The sequence below is a fragment of the Grammomys surdaster genome, unplaced genomic scaffold (genome assembly GCF_004785775.1).
Source record: "Grammomys surdaster isolate TR1022 unplaced genomic scaffold, NIH_TR_1.0 125702, whole genome shotgun sequence".
Taxonomy (NCBI): Eukaryota; Metazoa; Chordata; class Mammalia; order Rodentia; family Muridae; genus Grammomys; species Grammomys surdaster.
Window position 1 is genome coordinate 775,915 of NW_021620537.1, and position 6,000 is coordinate 781,914.

The following is a 6,000-nucleotide window of genomic DNA, read 5'->3' on the forward strand; positions in this document are numbered from 1 at the left end:
CTGAATGACGTCACGTGTCTAAGGTTCTTTAGAAAATTGTAAGTGAGCTGACGAACTTAATAGTACAGGTGTCTCCTCATGCTTCCCCTATCAAGGACATCAAACCTTCTGATGCTGTGAGATGTTGTCATCACCTACAAGGCTCAAGAACCACTCTGCCATCCTGGCGTGATGGTGCATGCCTTTAACCTCAGAACTTGGGAGGCAGAGACAGGTGGATCTCCCTTCTAGGCTAGCCTTGGCTACATAGTGATATAGTGAGACCCTGTCTCAAAACAAGCAAACAGAACCACCAGTCCAACCACATACAAAGCACACACACACACACACACACACACACACACACACACACAATGTATACTTTTTTTTTTTTAGTTTTGTTTGTTTCTGTTTTTTAATTGTTCTGTTGTTTGAGATAGGGTATCTCTGGTTGTCCTGGAACTTGCTACATGTACCAGTCTGGCCTTGAACTCAGATACCTCAGCCTACCTCAGGCTTCTAAGTGCTAGGACTAAAGACGTGGGCCACCATGCCCAACCGAAAATCTTAACAATGTTTTAAGTAAGTTTATGATTGTGTGTTGGGTCTCATTCATGGTGACCTGTAGTTGCGGGTTCCACACACCTGCTGGATCATGTCTGCCTGTCTTTGTCACCGATGACTAGCTCAGCTTGGATCAGTGTGGGCTAAATTGACAAGTTCCTCATCAAATCTCAACATCATCTATGTGTATAGGTGCCCACTCCACAAACACATGGTGCGTGGAAACACTGGATGTGGTTCCTCAGTTTCTCTACCTCAGCAGTAATTTCAAAAGCAAACAAAAAAGAACATTCTGGGCTTTGAAGAGAGCTTCTGGAACAGAACCTATTGTTAATTGGAAAAGAAATAGCTCTCCCTTGAGCTGCCTCCTCCTATCAGGGACCCTCCTGTGAGGTGGGCTGGGAGACACACCTCCTTTGAGGATAACAGTGACGCCCCAGTGCTTTGGGGGAGAGAAATGAGACAATACACCTGACAGCTTTTTAAGCTCTCCTGAGAAAGATACCCTTGAAATCCAGCATCCAGGTGCGCTTTGCTTTGACTTGTGAATTTGGGGACTTTATGAAAAGCTGAACCTACCAAACAGGCAAATTAAGGGTGAAAATTAGCATCACAAGCAGCCTCTTGGCTTGACAAAAAGATTCACAGCAGGATCCCCTTAAATAGCCAGCTCCCCTGGTGCATTTAAAATATGACTCAATTTACAAAGATTTTGATTTACATATACCCAGTCAGGAACAGTCTATTACAGAAGGAGCACATATGTTTTCTATAATAAAGATCGATAACTGTGGGATTTTAAAAATACAAAATAATTATTCTCATCATTTCGGTTGTGCAGTTAACACTTCCAGTGCTGGGAAGCCTCGCTGAAAACTACAGCTGCTACTGAACCAGGAGGCGTGGAGTGGAGGTGGGGGTGGGGCTCCTGAGCACAGCTATAGGAGTGTGTGTCAGGGAAGCTAGGGAAGCTATGCTGTCAGCTATTGCCTGGCTGAAACCAATACCTGGCTCCAGGTTGCTTCCAAACACACTATACACTGCTCCAAAGGAGGCTAAATAAAGTATTTCCAAGTTAATGGAAGATGAAAATCAGTAGGTAGGGGATCTCTGATGTCTGTATAAAGCCTTTTATAGAGAAAAGAGACAAAAATCCAACAGCTACAGAAGGTGAGAGAAATGAGTGAGCCCATTGTCCCATTTTTGGGTCTGGGAGGACACTGAGGGTGTATACATGTGTGTGTGCGCATGTGTATAGCAAACAGTGCTTTCTTGGATGCGTTGCAGGGAATGGGCAGGTCAGAATAACTGAATCCCCAAAATGTACACTTAATACCTAATCTCTAAGATCTGCGAATACTCTGTTATTGCTGAGGACAGATGAAGACAGTATATGGGATTAAATTTACTTAGCAGCTGACTCTAAAATATGGTGATTGTATCTTAGATTATCCAGATGGTCCTGGCTCACACAGTATCACCACAGGAGTCTTGAAGAGGTGAGAACTGGAGGGATGTCTCATTCTGCAAACAGAGAAACCTGAGTTTGATCTTCAGGGTTTGTTGAATAGCCAGCGTGTCCTATTGGTGAGCTCCAGGCCAATGAGAAACGCTGTCTCAGAGGAGGCAGATAGAATTTCCCAGGACACCCAAGAATGTCCTTGGGTCTCCGAATGCACATATACATTAAAAAAAAGATAGAAGGGAAGAAAACGATGTTTCCAGGTGATATCACAATCACCATTGGCTGTGTTAGATTTTGGATCTAGATCTTCCAAGTGTTGATTTGTTCCCAAGTGGTTGGCACTATTTTAAGAGTTAAAGAAATTGGACCTGGGGCCTGGGTGTGGTGGCTCACATTTTTAATCCCAGCACTTAAAGGCAGATACAGGCAGATCTCCGTAGGTTCAAAGCCAGCCTGATCAATGTAGTGAGTTCTAAGACAACCAGGGCTACATCAAGAGACCCTGTTTCAAAGGAAGAAGGAGAAAGATGAAGAAAAAGGAAGAGGAGGGGGAGAGGGAGGAGGAGGAAGAAGAAAAGAGGAGGAAGAGGAGGAGGAGCATGGTACCTAGCTGGAGGAACTCAGAGGAAGTAAGTCACCAGGGAGCAGACTTCTACCACACCCCACCCCAAGACTGTGCCCTCCCTACCAAGAGCTGCCATGCAGGACTGCAGTGTCTCAAACCCCATCACTCTTTAAGTTGCTTCTTGTCAGTAGTTAGTCATGGAGATGAGAAACAACAGGAGGGGAACATGAGCCAAGAAGTTTGAGCAAGCCCTGGAAGCTAGAAAAGAAACAACAGAACCACTTCTCCTGGGCTACCAGGAAGAAACAGAGCTCTAACGTGGTTTGATTTTTAGCTCATTGAAACCTTTTCCAGTCTTCTGAACTCGGAAGCTGTAAGATGATCGATGTGTATAGTTATGTCATTAAATTTATCATAATTTTTAGGGCATAGAAAAGGAATACAGGGAAGTGGGTTTATTACAGCTTCTCTTCACATCCATGCTTGCTGAGCCCTGTACAAAAAGATTCTCTGGATGCAAGGCAGCGGGGAGGCAAAGTCAGTCAGGTGTCAGTGAGTTTATGGCCAGCCTGGTCCACCTAGTGAGCTGCAGACCAGCCAGGATACATAGTGAGATCTTGCCTCAAAAATGTATCTCCAGACCTGGACACAATTTCACAAATGCTTCAGGCCCTGTGAACCTAAACCCGCATTCTAACCCAAGGCAAGAAGCAGAAAGTAAGAACATTGTGGACTGGCCCTGGAGCCTTCTTCTGAGCCATGTAAGCATGGAAAAGACCTAGATTCTCCTGACAGTGACTCTCCTCTTCTAGGTAACTTTCCAATTGTAGAGAAGCCCCTCAGAGTCAATGGTACCCCTGTGAACTACCCAAGTTTCTCCCTGCAGCGTTTGGACCTTCCTCACACCTCAGGAGCTCCCGTTTCTCACTGGCCAACTGTTTCAGAACTCAAGTCTCTCGGTTTGTCCCTCTGTCCCTGGCACATAGGTAGATGCTGTAAGCTGGCTGGCCTGGAACGGATCTCCAGTGAGAGTGGAATGCTGCCCTGATTTAAGACATGCCCCTGCACCTTGCTTCCCTCCTGTATGCTGCCCCATGAGCCATGCCTTCCTTGTTAGTAGGGCTCTGGCTGGTAGAGATGTAGTCAGGCTCAGTTGACTTAGAGGACAAAGGCAGAACCAGGGCTTTGTTCATTTTACTTTCCAACCTAGCTTTCAAGACTGCCTGATGTTTAGCCCTTGACTGGTTCTAAGCGTACACTGTGGAGGGGTGTAATTAATTTACCCTTACAGTTTTTTATGGGGATCTTACTGACTAACTACTCCAAACTTCAGTTGCAACTTTAGAATATGGGTAAAATAGTATCTGCCTCCTGGTGACGTCGTAAGGACCAATGGAGGATCTCTAGTGAGTTCCTTGTCTATTTGCTACATCACGGAAAAGGAGGGGCGGTTCCCATGGTTTCAAGTTGTGTTGTTGTTGTCCTACTTTCAACTGGATTCTTAATGGGACTGAAATGTAATTCTGGCCGCTTGCCCCATGACTAGCCAATTAGGATGTAAGACAAGGTCTCCAAACAATGAATGTAACATTAGTCAAGAAACTTCAGAAAAAGAGGGCGAGGCAGGCTGGAGAGGTGGCTGAGTAGGTTATGAGCAGAAACTGGCAGACTGTGGTGGTAACCTTGCCTTAATCCCAGCCCTGGGGAGCCAGAATCAGGTGGGTCCTTGTGTGTCAGAAAACACCGTGCTCTGTTGCATACTTCTGCTTCTGTGCCATGTAAGCAAGGGGCAGGGAGGGCACTTGGAACCGACTGATCCATGGGGTGGGGAAGACTGCTTTTATTATAGATAATGAGAGAATACTCAGAGGCCTCAGGGATGTCCAAAGCAGCCATGGCTGCCTCTCTGGGCAAAGAGAGAGGAGAGGCAGACTGGCAAGGGCCAGGGACACCTCTCCCCGGATTAGGGAGAAGAGTGGGAGCAAGGGAAGAATCTTTGGGGTTATAGAGGAAAAACCAATAGCTTCAGGACAATGGAGCAGCCTGGCAGGAACCTGAGGGGCTTGGAAGTTAGCCCTGGTTTTGGTATACACCATAGGTAGACTCCATAGGGAGCCCGATGCCCCATGCACCAGAGGAAGGGGATGGGGAAGCGTGTCTTCCCAGCAGAGAGAAGCTTCACAGCTTCCTGGGGGATGCTAAAAGTATTCACCAGTAATCAGTGTGCTTTCTTCTGTCAGTGTTCAGCCTTGGGGGAGCCAACTTTATTATCTTTTTGGATATAGTCAGTGGGCCTGTCTTTTTTGAGGAACTTTGGGTTTTCCTTGAGACCTAACATCCAACACAGTGGATGTTCTTATAGAACTGTGTGGGTGGCCCAGAATGAGTCTGTATCTGGGAACCTGAGTCAGGCGGTGGCTGTGTGACACGAGTGTGGAGCGGGGAAGGGGGGAGCAGCCAAGCCGAGGAGGAAGACTCCTGGAGAATTTACGGTTAAGTGGGGAGACTACTAGGTATGTCCGTTACCCTGGATTTATTGTTGTATGTTTTGTTCCAATATATTTATGAAGCATACTTTAACTCTCAAAACTGTCTGGGTTTAGCTAGTAAATTATAGACTCTGCCTCCGAGGTGACCAAGAGGCAACCGTGTTGCCGGGCAGAATGTGCTGACCTGAAGCTCATTTCCCACCCTCTCTCTTCGCTCTCCTCCCGCGTTCACCCCAATGGGCTTCTGTGAGTGAGGGAAGAGGAGACCAGAAATGCGGGTCGTGGTGTAGAAAGCAGGAAAGCTCTGCGCACCCTCCAGCCCTCCTCCCTCTCTTGCCACAGACTTCCCTATCTGAAGCACGCCTCAGTTGGAGGCGGGAGAAGTAACTTGCTGTGTTGGTTAACCCAACACGGCCTAGAATCCTTAGAAGGCAGTTATTGGAGGGAAGGGGAGAATAGACCCAGTTCCACCTCAGACAGCATGAAGAGGCAGATTTTTAACTAACCTGGGTCTATCGTGGCTCACAGAGACTGAATCACCAGAGAGCATGCTTGAGACGGACCTAGGCCGTCTGCACATGTGTAACAAGTGTGCACCTCTGTCTACATGTGGGACTCCTAAAGCAGGAGCAGGGGCTGTCTCTCACTCTGTGGCTTGCCTTTGGTCCCTTTCCTCTAACTGGGCTGCCTTGTCCAACCCCAATAGAAGAGGCGCCTAGTCCTACTGCAACTTGATAGGCCAAGGCTGGTCGATATCCATTTCTGAGGAAAAAGGGAGGTCTGGAAGATGAGAGGGTGGTGAGGTGAGAGGAACAGACCTGGGGAAGAGGAGGGAGGGGAAGCTGCCATGAGGATGTAACGTAAATTAATTATCAATTGATAATTAATAGTTAATTAATTAAAAAGAAGCAGATTTTTATTGGAATAAGAAGTAGCAC